We start from the raw sequence: 19,345 nt of genomic DNA on the forward strand, positions 1-19,345 counted from the left end.
CCTGCAGGATGAAGGTCAAGCTCCACGGGATTCTCCAAGTGAGGTCTTGTCCTTTTTACCCATTCCCTTGAACTTTCTGCTCCTGTCAAAGGGAACTTGTTGGGATTTGCCAGTGTTCCAGAACGTTCCACACCTCTGTGTCTTTGCCAAGCTGTTCCCACTGCCTGGAGCACCTTTATCCCTATCATCCTGGCGAATACTTCCTTACCCCTCAAGACCCGACTCGCCTGTGATCTCTGCTCTGAAATTCTTTTCTGAAGCCCCCTCCCAACTCTTGGGGCCCGCTTTGGGGCAGATGCTCATTTATGTGGCCATCACCCCCACTCCCTGGTGTTACCTCAGTGACCAGCACAGTCCTTGGTATACAGCAGGTGCCCAGTGGATGTGTGCTGGCTGAGTGAGCAGCTTGCAGATGGGCATGGTGGCAAGGTGAGTCTGGCCTACTAGAGCCCAGTGTCAGATGCAGGTGTGGCGCAGGGAGCCCAGTTCCTATTTGTCCTCACCTCTGTGGCACAAAGCCAGGCCAGCCTGGGAGTCCCTCTCTGTTGCTCTTGCACAAAGGCTTCCTGTAATTCCCCACCCCTCCAGAAAACAGAGAGCTTCATTAAATACAAAAGCAAAACAACCCAGCCGGGTACACCCCTGCTGAGCTGAGCCTCCAGGGCGGGTGCTATGGAGGGCACCCCCTCAGTAAGCCTCCCTTCCACCTGGCTCTTGGGCTGCCTCCAGCTGAGGTGGGCTGCACTCCATCCCACTAGAATGCTGCTTGGTGAAAGGGGAGGTTTCCCTCAAGTGGGCAGTACTGGTCTGTGAAGGTGGTGCCCGGGAGCTGCAGACCCACCTCATCCATCACTGCCCCCAGGGGCCAGGGCTTCATCTCTACACAGCAGGCTCTCTTGGCCTGGTCATGGGATGCCCGAGTCCAACGTCTCCTGGCACCAGCCCAAGCCTGTCAAAGGGGCCTGGTTCTTCCTCCTCTTCATCAGTTTGGGGCTCATTCCTGCCATGCATGGAGAGTGGCTGGGCCAGGGGTGGAGGTGAGTGAGGGCCTACCAATGGGCTGTGCTCTCTCTGTGCATCTTGGTGGAGGAGAAGGCTCCAAGGGAAGCTCGCTTAGGCCTTCCCTGCACCTGGGCAGGTGGGGTGGAGTGCTGACCACAATGATCAAGGCCAATATTTGGTCTCTTATGCCTCTTCCTGGAACACTCTTCCCAGCTTTTCCCTACTTACTTCTCTTGCTCATTGGTCAGCACGCTGCTCAATTGCTTCTCCCCGGGGAGCCTCCCCCTGGCTGGATTGGATGTCATAGGTATTTCAAATACCAGCAGGTTCACCTGTGGTGGACAGGCTTCAGTGGAGCTTTCAAAACTAAGACAGACTAGGAAGAAAGGCCTGGTGATCCACTTACAAAAATTAGCCAATGAAAACCCTATGGATCACAACAGATCGTCTGATAGAGTGCTGGAAGATGAGCCCCCCAAGTTGGAAGGCACTCAAAATACAGTGCCTGCAACGATGGACTCAAACATACCAATGATCATGAAGATGGCATAGGACTGGGCAGTGTTTCATTCTGTTGTACGTGGTGTCCCCAGGAGTCAGAGCCTACTTGACAGTGACAAACAACAGCTACATGTGTCCAGAAAAGAGTTGCCAATACTTTAAAATTTACAGCTTCTCTTGAAAAATTGGGAGATGTAGCAATGCTGGGCCCGCATTTCCAAATAGCAATGATGGCGGGAGCTGAGTCCCACCTCTGCCTTTAGGTAGGGCAGGGTCTCACAATTCCCATCCTGCCTGGACCCATCTGCATTAGAGTTTCCCACCCCAGGCCCCAGAATGTAAATTCCTCCAGGGCAGGTCCTGAGATCTCAGTCATCTATCAAGTACAAGCACAGCATATGGGAGGCACCCAGTAAGTGTTTGCTGGGTGTATCTGCAGGCGGCATCACAACAGACTAAAGGAATGAGGAATTGTTGTCCAGAGAAGGGGAGGTAGACCTGAGGCCTGAAGGAGTGGTAGAAATTAGGACCATGTAGAAAAGGGCCTTCCAGGTAGAATGAACAGCCTGAACAAAGGCTCAGAGATCAGAGAGGACATGGCACATTAGCTGGAGGTAACAAGGGCTGGCTGGAGATCAGATGTCTATGGGGACATGGCAGTGGATGAGGCTGGAAAAACCTGAGTTGAATGTTGAAAGGCAAGCAGGTATTTACAAGGAGCTAAATCAGCCTCAGGAGGAAATTCTAGGAGGAGGAGTCTGGGTGTGCAAACACAGCAGAGAGGTGAAGGAAGCATGGCCCTCATGGTGCGGCATGGCAAGGAACTCACTGCAAACGGAGCAGTGGGTGTGTGCCAGGGAGGAGTCAGGGTGTTGATGCAGAAGAGATGAGGTAGGATAGAGGGGTTGAGTCAGGCCGAGGTACAGAGGGCTTTGCAAGCCTAGCTAAGGATTGCTGTTTTTTTTTTTTTTTCCTCCCTGAAAGCAATGGGAGTCATTTAAAAGGAGTGATGTGGTTGGATTTTTGTGTTAGAAAGATTGCTTTGGTAAATCAACAATTGTAGTTGTCAGTTTTGATATATACTTCCCAGAAGCTGATAGATTAAGTAGACAAAAAAGATATAGAAAAATTGATAAATACAATTAATAAACTCAAAGGCATACATGCATACAAAATGTTGCACGAGCAGAGAATGCAATTTTTTCCAAGCACACATGAAGCATTTATAAAATTTGTCCTTGCTCTGGGCCTCAAAGGAGTCCTCAGTGCATGTCATATAGTCAGCATCGTACAAACTATGCTTCCTGATTAGAGTGTGATTCACTGATTACCATGCCATAAAATCATAAATCACTGACCAAAGGGTAATGGCGAACATTCCGTATATCTGGAAACTATATAACATACTAGTAAACTACCCTGGACTAAAGAGGAAATCATCAGGGAAAATGATAAAATGCGTAGACCTAAATGACTGTAAAAATACTGTATGCCCAAATTTTGAGACATAGTTAAAAAAAAGGACTTACAAGAAAATACATAACTTTAGATACATTTCTCAAAAACAAGAAATATCAAAACAAATGAGCCAAGCATTCAACAGAAGAAGTTGGAAAAGAGCAATAAAGCAAAATAAAAGAAAGAAAAAGGAATGCAAAAATAAGAGTACAAATCAAGGAAATGGAGAACAAAAAAAGAGAGACTACTGAAAACCAAAATCTGTTTCTTGGAATAAATTAATATGACTGATGGAGGAAAAAAGAATAAGATGCAAATAAAATATGTAATGAAAAAATAAAACTACAGGGAAATGATATTCTAAGGATATGATAGTATGAATAATCACACAGTACACTGATAAATCTGTGCAAAACAGATAAATTCGTAGAAAACACAAAGTGATGAATAAGCTCAAGAAGGAATAGAAAACTTGAATAATAAGTCAATAGTTATTAAAGAAATTGAAATGATAAACACAGGCCTTTTTCCCAAAAAAAAGTCCAGGCCCAGATGGTCTTATAGATGAGTTTTACAAACTTTCAAGGAATAGATAATTGCTCTTCTGGTTAGCAGCCGTAGCTCTTAACCACTATAACGGCAATTTAAAAAGGTTAAAAAAAAATTGAAGAGATATTCTATATGCATGAGTGGAATAGGATAACATGGTAAAGATGTTAACAATCCCTAAGTAACCTATAAATTAAGGGCAATCCTAATCAAAATTTTAGATGAGTTTCTCAAAGAAGTCAACAAACTCATTCTAAAGCTTGTATGAAAAAAAAAATCCGTGCGTAGCTGAGAAAATCAATTTTGGATAGCACGGTTAGGAACGTGTAGCAGAGACTGCTCTTACTGTCTCTCTATAGCCTTACATAAGGAGCCCTCGTGGTCAACAGCTAAGTGCTTGGCTGCTCACCAAAAGACTGGCAGTTCCAACCCACCCAGTGGCTCCGTCGGAGAAAAACCTGGAGATTTGCTCCTCTTAAGATCACAGCCTAGAAAACCCTATGGGGCAGTTCTACTCTGTCACATGGGGTCGCAGTGATTTGAAAATCAACTCGATGGCACCCAACGACAACATATCCTTATATAGAATCCCCCAGTTTTAACCAAGCATGTAGCTGACCAGCCTGTTACCCCATTTCCTAGCATCCCTTGCAGCTAGATGTTACCTGTAACCAAGTCCTGGCCAATGGAATGTGAGTGGGAGTGTAATCAACTTTGGGCCGTCTCTTTCGGTGCAGTTCAATAGCTGCTATTCCAAGACCTGTGAAACGGTTTTGTTTCATCTATCTCCCCCCTTTGTTTTGCTGTAATATTTTTAAGCAAACCCAAGACATCACATTATTTCACCCATAAATACTTAAATTTTCATCTCTAATAGATAATAAGGACTAAAAACAATCGTGACTGCAATACCATTATCAAATCTAACAAAATTAATAATCATTGCTCAGTATTATTATCCAACACTCAGTCTGTTTTCAAATGGCAAAGACTTTTTAAACAAAGCCTTAAAAGCACAAACCATCAGGCAAAAAAAGAAAGACTTGACAATATCAAAATTAAAGATTTCAGTTCAATAAAGGACATCAAAGGCACAATGAAAGAGAAATGGCAGGATAGGGAAACCAACAAGGAGTTGATGCCTAGGCCTGTGCTGTTCCGAGTGCTGGTCTGCAACAAGATAAGGAGGTTGCCCCTGTATGTAAACCAGCTATGGTCACTAAGCTCATTGTTCAGTTTAGCTGAGTTTTTTTCATAACAAGACTCTCAATGAAAGAAGCAGTCCTTTGATTTAACAGACAGTTCTTAGATAGACAGCCAGTCCCCACTTTGAGTTGCGCTCATCAAGAGTATTCTAAGAACTCCAAATCAACAAGACTGAAAACTTACTGGAAAAATGGGTAATAGCATGAATAGGGAATTCTCAGAAGAGGAATCCCAAATGACTAATACATTTGTGAAGAGATGCCCCAACTCACCAGTGATCAGCAAAATGCAAATCAAAACAAGGCGTTACCATTCAGCAGCCATCAGAATGGCAAATTAGCAGGGTGGGTACTGGACACAGGTGCTGGCAGGTGTGTAGAGAGATGAACCCTTGTGTAGGAGTATAAACAGGTACAGCCTGTCTGGAAAATATTCTTTATTTTAATTAAATATGCACACATTCTTTGGCCCATGGATCCTGTTCTTAGATATATATCCCAGAGACATTCTTCAAAACAATTCCAAACGTGAACAAGAATGTTCATGGTGGCATTCGTTATGGTGGATGGAAGTCATCAGCAACCTAGGTGTGCAGCCCAAGGGAGCGGGTACATGAGCTGTGGTGGGTGCAGACTTCGAAGCAATGAACTCAACATATGGACAGCATACTCACAGTGCTGAGTGCAAAAGAATAGAAAGAGGGAGATTGTCACATTATACCAGCGATTCTCAAACTTTGGTCTCAGGACCTCTTTACACTCTTAAAAAATTATTGAAGACCTCAAAGAGCTTTTGTTTATATGGATTATGTCTATAACTATTTACCATATTAGAAGTTAAAACTGAGAATTTAAGAAATATTTATTAATTCATTAAAAATAATAAGCCTAGTACGTGTTAGCATACATCAGTTGCCATCAAGTCATTTTTGACACATGGTGACCCCATGTGTGTCAGAGCATAAATGTACTCCATTGGGTTTTCAATCGCTGTGATCTTTCTGAAGTAGATTGCCAGGCCTTTCTTCTGAGGTCCTTTGATGTGGACTCTAACCTCCAACCTTTCAGTTGAGTGTGCTAACCATAACATACATATTTTATGAAAGACAGCTATATTTTCCAAAATTAAAGAAAAAAATAGAACTGGCATTGTTTAACACTTTTGCAAATCTTTGAAATATCTGGCTTAATAGAACGCAGCTGGAGTCTCATATCTGCTTCTACGTTCATTCATAGCACATGCTGTATGGCCTCTGGAAAACTCCACTGTACCTCATGAGACCATGAGATGAAAAAGGCAAATAGTGTCCTTGTATTACTATGAAAGTAATTTTGACCTCGTGGACATGGTCCCTGCACCTGAGATACAAAACAATACAAAATAAAATGAAGTAAGAAGGCAGTCTTCAGTGGCTGCTGAATGGAGACTGTATAGCCAGGCTCTGTCTTCATCTAGGTTTGTGGGCAAAGAGTGAGAACGTCCCTCTCCTCTCCTGACTTTCTCAGATGTTCTACAGACCCCCGGGGAGGGCCCCACTACCATCAGACAGCCCAAGGGCTCCTGGGCTGAGGCTGGGCCGGAGTGGATAGACCCCTACCTCCCCACTACTGCAGTGCTACAGTCCATGCTGCAGGCCTGAGAGGAGATATCCTAGGTGACCCCAAAGGCCCTTCCAGACCTCTAGGCCATGACATGATGACCCCTTGGTGGCCAGCCGTTGACCCAGAGCTCTGGGCTTCACATCACTGGCAAAGTTCTACAGCCTCTCCCTTGACCCTGCCAGGCACCTTATATGTCCTCTTGCCAGCTGTGAGCAGCCCCCTCTGTGGGAAGATGACCCCACGTGCTTCAAAGCAGGGCCAGCAGACTCCACTCATGCCCTTCCGAGACATTTAGGGCCATCCCAGGCACCCAGGAGCAGGCGGAATTGAACTGAGGGCCCATGGCCGGTGCCCACTCCAAGTCTCACCCATGTCCCGGGGCACTAATCCCAGGACTGGCTGGCATCTCGCTGGAGGTACCACCATGCCCTGCCCAGGCCAGAGGTCTGGGAGAGGCCTCCGTTCAGTTCTCTGCTCTGTGCTCTACACCACATCCCCCATCTTGGCCTGTTCTTGTCTTTGCCCAGCTCACCCCTATGTGTTCCTTATCACTGCCCAAGTGCCCCTTTTCCTGGGCCCAGAGCCCTGTGCTCCCCTTGCTTGTGGCCTGCAGGTGAGGGTATCTAGGGGCCATCTGTCCCTGGCAGCGCTGTGAGCAGTTGAGAGCAAGGATGCTGTCTTGTTTGTTCCTGAGTCCCTAGAGTGGCTCCACAGTAGGAGCAAGGTATCCGAGAAATGAAGGCGGGAATTGGAGGACTGTGCAGGCTTCTACGGGTTGTAAGGGGGTAGGTGGTTGGGGGCTTCTGGACAAGAAGGAACAGAGCTAGTTCCGGTCAAGTCCTCCTAGTCCACCAGGGCCAGGTGGTCCTGCCTTCCATCTCCTTCTCACAGTCAGCGCCCTTCCTGCCTAGATTCTTTTTTAAAAAGTATGAAGCATTCCAAGCAGGGAGAAAAGTAGAGAACAATGCACTTAACAATGTAATTAATAATCATGTCCACCACCCGACTGTCAGTTTGCAGGACTGTCGTGGCTTGCACATTGCTGTGATGCTGGAAGCTAGGCCACTGGGCTTTCAAATACCAGCAGGGTCACCCATGGTGGATAGGTCTCAGCAGAGCTTCCAGACTAAGACAGACTAGGAAGAAAAGCCTGGTGACCTACTTCTGAAAATTAGCCAGGGAAACCCTATGGATCAGCATAGAATATTGTCTGACAGAGTGCTGGAAGTTGAGTGCCCTAAGATGGAAGTCACTCAAATGGACCGCAACAATGGACTTGAGCATACCAACAACCGTGAAGGTGGTGCAGGACCGGGCGATGTGTTGCTCCTTTGTACCCCATGAGTCAGAGCAACAACAATACTCATATACCACAGGCTTGAATTCAGCCAGATGTCCCGGTTGTTAAATACTAAAATATATTCATTCAGCCTGGTAAATGGCTGCTCCCCTGAGCTCTCCGAAACCAGGACCCTCTCCCAGACATCCCTGCCATTTGGCAACTAAAGGGTCAATGCCCAGCCTGGCCTGGATGTGTTTGGAGGGGAGAAGACCCAAGGTGCCTATATACTGTTGAGTCACCCCTGACTCATGGCAACCCCATGAACAACAGAACAAAACACACCAGTTGAGGACTGAGCTTTTTGTGATCCATAGGGTTTTCACGGAGTGATTTTCAGAAGTAGATCACCAGGCCTTACCTCCTAGTCATTCTTAGCCCGGGAGCTCTGGTTAAACCTGTTCTGCATCATAGCAACATGCAGACCTCCACTGACAGACTGGTGGTGGCTGCGCATGAAGTGTGTTGGCTGGGAATCAAATCCTGGTCTCCCCTCATGGAAGGCGAGAATTCTGCCACAATCACCAATGCCCCTGCTTATATCTTTCTTCCTTCCCCTTGCTATCTAGTCGATTCCCACTCATAGAGGCCCTGTAAGAATGGAGCAGAGCTGCCCCATAGTGTTTCCAAGGCTATAAATCTTTACGGAAGCCAACTGCCACATCCTTCTCCTGTGGGCTTATATTTTGCCAGCTGTTAGATATTTGAAAGATTCCCTCTGTAGGACCCACTCCTCAGCTGTGTCGGAGCTGAATGTATTTTCATTTTTTCTTTCTTTCAGATTGTCTTTAAAGAAATAAAAAAAAAAAAAAGTTGACAGCTGAAGCTCCCTGTGGGCCCCTCCTCATCTCAGCCCTTCCCTCCCCGCTTCCCCAGAGGTAATCACTGTAATGGATTTGTTGTTCTTCATTCCCTTGCACGTGGTGATGTTTTTACTATATAAGTAGCTATCCATAAACAAAATACTGCACTGTTTTGCATCGTTTAGAGTTTGGCCTAAGTGCTGTTAGTTGTACACACCCTTCTGTAGCTTCTTTGCCCACCGTTGTTTGGGGAGCAGTCTGCGGACACAGGTAGCTCTGGTTTATCATCTCACTGTTGAAGAGTGTCCCGTTGGATGGATACATCACAAGTTTTAAAATCCATTTTTTCCTGTGTGGAGATTTAGGTTGCTTCCAATTGTTTTTTTGCTTTTGCAAGCAATGATACAATAAACATACTTGTACATGTTTTTTGATGCACATATGCATGGATTTCTGTTGGGTGTCCTTCCAGTTATCTACGGCTGTGTAACAAACTACTCCAAAATCTAGTGGCTTAAGACAACCACCATTTCAGTATATTTTAAAATGTTGTGCATGAGGAATTTTGAGCAGGACTCAGCTGGGAGATGTTTCTGTTTTACATGGAGTCACTCAATGGGGTCACTCTGGGCTGGCCTAGAAGATGCAAGACAGCTTGGTTTGGGGGTGCGGTGGGAGGCAGGGAGGCTGAGCTTAGCTGAGACTGTCAGCCCGATCTCCTGTCTGGATCTCCAGCGTGGTGGTCTCAGGGCATCAGACTTCTCATACGGGGGCTCAGGGTTCTAAAGTGAGTGTCCCAGCAAACGTGGCAGATGCTGTGCGGCCTTTTATGTCACGAGGATCACTTGCACTGAACTCATTGATGGAAGTGGTCACAAACCAACAAGGATTTCGGAGGAAGAGACACAGACCCCATCTCTAGATGAGAGGAGTGTCAAATAATTTGCAGCCATTCTTAAAAATTGCCATTTACTCAAGAGTAGAGCTGCTGTGTTTTAGGATACATGCATCTTCAGCTGTGTTTGTTGTTAGTTCCTGGCTCTGACTCAGGGTGAGTCCATGTACGACAGAACAAAACATTGCCTGGTCTTGCACCGTCTTCATTGGCATGTTTGAGTTCATTGTAGCCATTTTGTATTTGGAGTGCCTTCCAATCTAGGGGGTCATGCACTATATCTGTTTTAGTAATCTAGCCTTGCTGTAACAGAAATACCACAAGTGGGTGGCTTTAACAAACAGAAATTTATTTTCTCACAGTTTAGGAGGCTAGAAGTCCAAATTCAGAGCGTGGGCTCGAAGGGGAGGTTTTCTTTCTCTTTGGCTCTAGAGGAAGATCCTTGTCTCTTCGGCTTCTGCTTCCTATTCCTTGGAGATCTTTATGTGGTTTGGCATCTCTCTTACCCCATCTCTGCTTCTCTCTTGCTTATTTGATCTCTTTTACATTTCAAAAGAGATTAACTCAAGACACACCCTACACTAACCCTGTCTCATTAACATAACAAAGACAACCCATTCCGAAATGAGATTATAACCACAGGCATGTTGTTGTTAGGTGCCACTGAGTCAGTTCCCACTCATAGTGCCCCTGTGTACAACAGAACAAAACACTGCCTGGTCCTGCCCCATCCTTACAATTGTTATGCTTGAGCCCATTGTTGCAGCCAGTGTGTCAATCCACCTTGTTGAGGGTCTTCCTCTTTTCCACTTAGCCTGTACTTTACCGAGCATGTCCTTCTCCAGGGAGTGATCCATCCTGACAACATGTGCAAAGTATGTAAGATGCAGTCTCGCCATCCTTGCTTCTAAGGAGCTTTCTGGTTGTACTTCCTCCAAGACAGATTTGTTCATTCTTTTGGCAGTCCATACTATATTCAATATTCTTTGCCAACAGCACAATACAAATGCGTCAGTTCTTCTTCTATCTTCCTTATTCACTGCCTAGCTTTCACATGCATATGATGTGATTGAAAATACCATGGCTTGGGTCAGGTGCACCTTGGTATTCAAGGTGACATCTTTGCTTTTCAATAATCGAAAGAGGTCTTTTGCAGCAGATTTGTCCAACACAATGCATCTTTGATTTCTTAACTGCCGCTTCCATGAGTGTTGACTGTGGATCCAAGTAAAATGAAATCCTTGACAACTTCAATCTTTTCTCTGTTTATCATGATGTGGCTTATTGGTCCAGTTGTGAGGATTTTTGTTTTCTTTTTGTTGAGGTGTAATCCTTACTGAAGGTTGTGGTCTTTGATCTTCATCAGTAAGTTCTTCGAGTCCCTTTCACTTTCAGCAAGCAAGGTTGTGTCATCTGCATAATGCCGGTTGTTAATGAACCTTCCTCCAATCCTGATGTCCCGTTCATCTTCCTAGAGTCCAGCTTCTCAGATTATTTGCTTGGCACACAGATTGAATAGGTGTGGTGAAAGGATACAACCCTGACGCACACCTTTCCTGACTTTAAACTACTCAGTATCCCCTTATTCTGTCTGAACAACTGGCTCTTGATCTATGCACGGGTCCCTCATAAGCACAATTAAGTGTTCTGTAATTCCTATTCTTTGCAATGTTATCCGTAATTAGTTATGATCCACAGTCAAATGCCTTTGCATAGTCAATAAAACACAGGTAAACATCCTTCCGGTATTCTCTGCTTTCAGCCAGTATCCATCTGACATCAGCAATGATATCCCTGGTTCCACATCCTCTTCTGAATCTGGTTTGAATTTCTGGCAGTTCTCTGCTTATATACTGCTGCAGCCACTTTTGAATGATCTTCAGCAAAATTTTGCTTGTGTGTGGTATTAATGATATTATTTGATAATTTCTGCATTCGGTTAGATCACCTTTCTTGGGAATAGTAATCTATTCCAGTTGGTTGACCAGGTAGCTGTCTTCCAAATTTCTGGCCATTGACAAGTGAGCAATTCCAATGCTGCATCCAATTGTTGAAACATCTCAATTGACATTCCCTCAATTCCTTATTCTTCACCAGTGCCTTCAGAGCAGCTTGGAATTCCTTCCTCAGCACCATCGGTTCCTGATCACATGCTACCTCGTGAAATGGTTGAACGTCAACTAATTCTTTTTGGTAAAATGACTCTGTGTATTCCTTCCATCTTCTTTTGATGCTTCCTGTGTTGTTTAATATCTTCCCCATAGAATCCTTCACTATTGCAACTCAAGGCTTGAATTTTTTCTTCAGCTCTTTTAGCTTGAGAAACGCCAAATGTGTTCATCCCTTTTGGTTTTCTATCTCCAGCTCACTGCACGTGTCATTATAATACTTTATCTTCTCGAGCCGCCCTTTGAAATCTTTTGTTCAGCTCTTTTACTTCATCATTTCTTGTTTTGCTTTAGCTGCTCGATGTTCTACAGCAAATTTCAGAGTCTCCTCTGACATCCATCCTGGTCTTTTCTTCCCTGTCTTTTCAATGACCTCTTGCTTTCTTCATGTATGATGTCCTTGATGTCATTCCAGTACATGCCACATCAGCAGATGTAGGTCTGGAAAGCTTTACTCCATCCCCATCATTAAGGTTGACTCTAGTTTGAGGAGGCAGCTCTTCCTCAGTCTTATCTTGAGTGCCTTCCAACCTCGGAGGCTCATCTTCTGGCACTAATCAGACAATGTTCCGCTGCTATTCATAGGTTTTCACTGCCTAATTCTTTTCAGAAGTAGACTGCTGGGTTCTTCTTCCTAGTCTGCCTTAGTCTGGAAGCTCAGCTGAAACCTGTTCTCCATGGGTGACCCTGCTGGTATCTGAATACCGGCGGCATAGCTTCCAGCATCATGGCAACACGCAAACCCCCACAATATGACAAACTGACAGCCATGTGGGGGAACCACAGGCATAGAGGTTAGAATTTACAACACATATTTTGGGGGAACAAAATCAATCCACAACAATATTGGACAATATTCTGTTGAGATTCACAGAGTTTTCACTGGCTTATTTTTGGAAGTAGATCACCAGGCCTTTCTTCGTACTTCACCTTAGTCTAGAAGCTCTGCTAAAACCTGTCGACCATGGGTGGTATTTGAAATACTGGTGGCGTAGCTTCCTGCATCACAGCAACACATAAGCCACTACAATAGGGCAGACCGACAGGTCAACATTACCGTTGTTGTTAGGTGCTGTCCAATCAGTTTCAACTCATAGCGACCGTATGTGCAACAGAACGAAATACTCCCGGGTCCTTCACCATCCTCACAATTGTTACTATGCTTAAGCCTGTTTTTGCAGCCACTGTATCAGTCCATCTCACTGAGGGCCTTTCTCTTTTTTGCCGACCCTCTACTTTACCAAGCATGATGTCCTTCTCCAGAAACTGGTCCCTCCTGATAACATGTCTAAAGTATGTGAGACATAGTCTCACCATCCTTGCTTCTAAGGAGCATCCTGGTTTTACTGCTTCCAAGACAGATCTGTTCGTTCTTTTGGCAGTTCACGGTATATTCTGTATTCTTCATCAACACCACAATTTAAAGGCATCAATTTTTCTTCTGTCTTCCTTATTCATCATCCAGCTTTCACATGCTTATGAGGTGATTGAAAACACCATGGCTTGGGTCAGGTGCACCTTAGTCTTCAAGGTGACATCTTTGATTTTCAACACTTGAAAGAAGTCCTTTGCTGCAGATTTGCCCAAAGCAATGCATCTTTTGATTTTTTGACTGCTGCTTCCATGGGCGTTGACTGTGGATCCAAGTAAAATGAAATCCTTGACAAATTCAATCTTTTCTCTGCTTATCATGATGTTGCTGTCAAGGATTGAATAGTGTCCCCCCAAAATATGCATCAGCTTGGTTAGGCCATGATTCCCAGTATTGTGTGATTGTCCTCCATTTTGTGATTGATATAATTTTCCTATATGTTGTAAATCCTAATCTTTGCCTGTGGCTAATGAGGCAAGATTAATGAGGCAAAACTGAATTATGTTGCAGAGAATTAGGGTGGGCTGTAACGCCCTTGTTCCAGTCACATCCCTGATCCAATATAAAGAGAGTTTCCCTAGGGTGTGGCTGCACCACCTTTTATCTTAAAAAAAAAAAAAAAATTTTTTTTTAAATTTTGACTATCTTCTAATTTGCCAAGTCTTTTTTTCTGCCTGATTAAATCTGTTGGTAAGTCCTTCTTTTGTATTTCTCATTTCAATTATCGTCCCTTTCAGTTGCGGTGTCTTTTTTTTAGGTCCCCATTTTGTTCTTGCATTGTTTTCCTTATTTCTTTTAGACCTTGGTCTAGGTTTTCCCTTAACTCTTTAATTATGTATAATTTTGTTGTATTACATTCTTCCATTCTTTTCATTATTAGACTATCCATAGATGCACTTTCACTCTCTTCATCATGTTCATTTGGATGGGTCACCATTTCTTTTTTCTTTGTGTGTCTTGTGATTTTTTTGTTGGGGCACTGGAATTTTCAAGGATGTTAACTTTTATCTTACAAGAGGTAAAAGGAAAGAGAAGCAAGCAGAGAGGGTAGATCTCATACCACCAAGAAAGCAGCACTGGGAGCAGAGTTCGTCCTTTGGACCTGGGTTTCCTGCAAGGAGAAGCTTCTAGTCCAGGGGAAGATTGATGACAATGCCTTCTTCCAGAGCTGATAGAGAAAGCCTTTCCCTGGAGCTGACACCTGGAATTTACACTTCTAGCCTACTAGACTATGAGAGAAGACTATGAGAGAATAAATTTCTGTTTGCTGAAGCCATCCATTTGTAGTATTTCTGTTATAGCTGCGCTAGATGACTAAGACATTGCTTACTGGTCCAATTGTGAGGACTTTTTTTTCTTTATGTTGAGTTGGAATCCATACTGAAGGCTGTGATCTTTGATCTTCATCAGTAAGTGTTTCAAGTCCTGTTCACTTTTAGCAAGCAAGGTTGTATCATCTGCATAATGCAGGTTGTTAATGAGTCTCATGGAATACCTTGGTCAATTGGTATAATATAGTTCATAAAGATATATTTTACATCCTAGTTTGGTTTTAAAAGCTTGCAGGTGGCTATCTAAGATACAACTATTGGTCTCTAACGGCCTGGAGCAAAAGAGAAAGAAAAGCAAATACTCAAGGAAGAAACTAGTCTACAGGATAAACAGTCTACATAAACCATGACCTCATCTATGGTCCTGATCCTTCAAATCCAGAAAGTCAATCCCTTGAGGCATTTGGTTATGTCTAAGAAATATTCGTAACTGTGCCCCCTATGTGCTTTATTATATATACGAATGTATGTGCATACAGTATATATACATTTGCATACATACACATATATACATACCTATACACATGTAAGGAGCCCTGTTGGTGCAGTGGTTAAAGCACGTGGCTACTAACCCAAAGGTTAACAGCTGAAACTTTTTTTTTTAAGAACACATGTTTGCCTACATACATACATTATATACCCACACATATTTTTTTTTGGTTGTTTTTGCTGTTGTTTCAAAATTATATATGCCATAGCAAGTGTCAACAGGTCCTTTTTTCTTGTGTACTTTTTAGCGACATCTTTCACCTTCATCAAGCTGTGCACACTTCACCCTCATTTGGTGTTACCTTTCCTATCACCGAAAATAACAAGTGTCTGCTAGCTAGAGAGTGAATCCCCCTCACTCCTCCCGTTCCTGGAACCACTAATGAAAATTAGTTTCTGTATATTTACCTGTTCATGTCATTTCATCAAAGTCAGGATATACAGGGTTTTTTTTTTGTGTGTGTGTGATTGGCTTATTTCACTCAAAATAATGTCCTCCATGTTCCAAGATGTTTTGGAACTCATATTTCTTCATTGCTGAGTAGTATTCCATCATATGTGTGTGCCACATTCATGCGTTGATAGGCACTTAGGTTGTTTCCATCTTTTTGCTATTGTGAATAGCACTGAGATGAACATAGGTGTGCATATGTTTATTCGTGTCACTGCTATTAGATCTCTAGGGCATATACCTGGGAATGGAAGTGCTGGGTCATGTGGCAGCTTTAATTCTAGGTTTTTTTAGGACTGTTTCCACAACGGCTGTACCATTTTTGCCTTCCCACCAATGATAGATAAGGGTTCCAATTTCTCCATATCCCCTTCAACATTCATTATTTTCTGCCCCCGACCCCTTTTTTTCTTGGCCATCCTAGTGGAAGTGAGGTGGTATCTCATTATGGTTTGATTTGCATTTCTCTGATGGCTAATGACATTGAACAACTTTTCACGTGTCTATTGGCTATTTGAATACCTTCTTTGGTGAAGTGTCTGTTCATGTCTTTGCCCAGTTTTTTATTGGGTTATCTGTGGGTTGTATCTTGTTCTAATTTATTTGTAAGAGTTCTTCATATTATTTGGATACCAATCCTTTGTCAGACATATGCATTGTAAATATCTTCTTTTAGTTTGTGGCTTATCTACTCACTTTTAAAATGCCTATTTTCTTTTTTTGTAGACAAATTTTTCAGCTTAATGTTGTTAAATTTATTATTCTTTTTCTTTATGGTTTGTTTGTGTTTTTGTATTTTTAACAAATCCTTCCCTATTTCTTTATTTAACCCAATATTATCTGCTATGATACATCCATGGGTTTGTTTTCCACCAGTGAGGCCAGATTCTTACTGTCCTTCCCTGAGCTCAGTCCCCCTTTCACATCTTGCTGGTGTGGTCCCTCTGCCTGGAACGCCATTATTGACTTCTAGTCATTCATACAAATTCTGCCCATCCTTCAAAGCCTCAACGAAAACCTATTCCTTCCAGGAAGCTTTCCTGTACTCTCTCCTCCTCCTGTCCCTGCCTTCCTTCCCTGACTCCCAGAACCCCTGGGGCCTGTCTTAGCCTCTCTATATTCGCTGTAGCATTTGCTGATCAAGATTTGGATTTGCCAGGTTGGCTTTGTACGGTTGCTGTTTCCTTCTCTCGGAGTCCCTGGGTGGTGCAAATGCTTAAAGTGCTTGCTGCTAACCAAAGGGTTGGCGGTTCGAGTCCACCCAGAGATGCCCGGGAAGAAAGACTGTCAATCTACTTCCAAAAGAGCAACCACTGAAAACCCCGTGGAGCAGTTCTACTCCACTCTGACACACTTGGAGTCTCCATGAGTCAGAATCGACTCCATAGCAACGTGTTTGGTTTTGGTTTCCTGCTCAGCACTGGGCCTGCACACAGGAAAACTGTCTCTTGAGTTTGGCTGCAGAGACCCTGGGCTATACATCAGCCGAAACACTGGATTTTTAACAATGTTCATAAAAATACAACACAATATTAAAACAGCGTAAATTATGACCTACACACCATAAGACATCCCAAGAGAAAGCAACACAGTTTAGGGCAAGAGTCAAAGAAATAAAACACACGTGCAGTTTTTCTTGGTCACTAACTCTGCTGCGATTAACCAAAACTTGGCTTTTCTGCTTTTGAGGAAAACAGTCCTCTGGCGTTTCTGGGGCTAACGGACAATACCTTCTTCACAATGTCCCTGGTTTGGGCAACTCTGGGCCTCCCTGGCAGCACCAGGGGCCTTTGGCTCTGGACAGAGCTGCCTTCTCAGTGCTTCTGCAGAATACCTCACCCTCAGCCTATTTCTTGGGTGCTTAGCCTCACACGGGGTCTGTATTTGTTTCCTAGCACCACCATAACCAAGTATCACAAACTGGGTGGTTTGTAGGGTCAGAAATTTATTGTCTCATAGATCTGGAGGCTCAAAAAAAACCCAGACCTATTGCCATTGAGTCAATTCCGTCTCATAGAGGCCCTGTGAGGACAGAGTAGAACTGCCCCATAGGGTTTCCAAGGCTGTAATCTTTATGGAAGCAGATTGCCACAGCTTTCTTACCCAGAGCAGCTGGTGGGTTTGAACCGCTGACCTTTTGGTTAGCAGCTGAGCGTTTAACCACTGCACCACAACCTGGAGGCTAGAAGTGTGAATTTAGGGAGTTGACAGGGCTATGCTGTCTCCAAGGCTGTAGGGGAAGATGCTTTCTCCTCACTCCCAGCCTCCAGTAGCCCCAGGCGCTCTCGGCCTGCAGCTGCAAGCTCCATGGCCATTTTCCCTGTTTCTGTGCCTCTTCTCCTCTTTCGTGAGGGCTGCTCAAATTGGATTAGCACCCACCCTATCCCAGCATGTTGCCATCAAGCCGACTCCTCCTCATGGAGACCCCGTGCGTGTCAGAGGAAAACTGTGCTCCACAGAGTTTTCCATGGTGGAGTTTTCAGAAGACCATCAGGCTTTTCTTCCAAGGTGCCTCTGGGTGAACTCAGACTTCCAATTTTTTGGTTAATAGGTTCAGTGGTAGAGTTCTTGCCTTCCATGTGAGAGACCCAGGTTCGATTCCTGGCCAACGTACCTCATGCATAGCCACCACCGATTGGTCAGTGGAGGCTTGGGGGTTGCTATGATGCCGCACAGGTTTCAGTAGAGCTTCTAGACTAAAAAAAAAAAAAAAAAAAAAATTTTTTTTTCTAAACTAAGACCAGGAAGAAAGGTCTGGTGATCTACTTCTGAAAATCAGCCAATGAACACCCTGTGGATCACAGTGATGTAATCTGCAACCAATCATGGGTTTGGCGCAAGGCTGGACAGGGTTTACCATGGGTTGGGGGGTCAACCCCACAGCAGCTAATGACAAATCTAGTGTGACCTCTCGTTAACTGATGACATCGTCAATGACCCTATTTCCAAACAAGGTCACATTCACGGGTACTGGGGGTTAGGACTTCAACATACCTTTTTGGGTAACACAATTCAACCCCTAACAGGGTCTGTACTCTTTCCTGAACACAGTACCCCTGCCCCCGGCCACCTCTCTGCCCCGCCATGTCCCTTGCATTGACTGCACGGCCAAGGATGACTGAAGAGGCAGGCACCAGGTTGATGTCCACACTGGTACCCACAGGGCAATGCCCAGAAAGGTGCTCATTCCAATCAGGGGACGGTTACCCTGGCAACCAAGTTTTTAGCCACTTGGTACTTACAGTTTCTTCCTCCCTCATACAAAGTTTACTGTGTAAGAACGTGTAAGATAATTTTGAGCCCAGGAACTCAGGAAAAAAACATTTTGGGGGGTGTAATCCGAGTTGTGCTCTCAGGACATTAATCTGCTTGTCGAGTGACGGCTAGGTGGTGGCTGGGAGAGGTGTGTGGAGGCAGAGCAGGCGCAAGGGGCTTTGCAATGCTAAGGCAGTGGTGGCGTGAATGAGGATGGGGTGCAGGTACACCAAGTCCCTGAGACTGAGTGACAGTGAAAAGAGGCCCCTTCTACTCGAATATTCTAAAGAGTCTCTGAGGCTGTGGCTAGGAAGGAGACTTGAGTTAGAGACAGGAGTCAGGGAGTAAGGGGCAGGGTCATGGTTGGACTAGTCCGGAGCAGGCAATTTTTGGTCCTGATGCAGTCCAACTGTTTTTGAGGGGCACTCCACCCCAGGCCAAATCCAATCTGCTGTCTCTATTGGCAGGTGATCCCTCAGGTGCACCAGGCCCTCCAGGCCCTTAATACCTTAGAAAACGCAGAAGCAGAGCCAGCCCCTAAAGTTTTTGCCCTGACCCACCCTCCCCAGCACGGCCTTCGTTGGACAAGGATGTGGGGGGCAGGGTTGCTTATGTGGTTGTCAGGGGTCAGGGAGAGGCAGACCGTGGTGCTAGAGAGGAGAGGCAAGAAGAAGGCAGACATGTGAGGGTGAAGAGGGCTCAGCAGGTAGAGGAAGGACGCAGAGGAGGGTGCGAAGGCTTCTGGTGAGGGAGGAGGCTGAGGACTGGCGGGATGGGGACCCTGAGTGCCAGGGGCTGAGCAGGAGAGCTGGTTTGGGCTCAGAGCTGAGTTAGCCTTGTGAGGCGTTTAGGAACACAATCTCTGGAGCCAGGCCAGTCGGGTTTGAATGCTCTTATCCTTTCCTGCCTCAGTTACCTCACCCCT

This window comes from Loxodonta africana, chromosome 6 (genome assembly GCF_030014295.1).
Source record: "Loxodonta africana isolate mLoxAfr1 chromosome 6, mLoxAfr1.hap2, whole genome shotgun sequence".
NCBI lineage: Eukaryota > Metazoa > Chordata > Mammalia > Proboscidea > Elephantidae > Loxodonta > Loxodonta africana.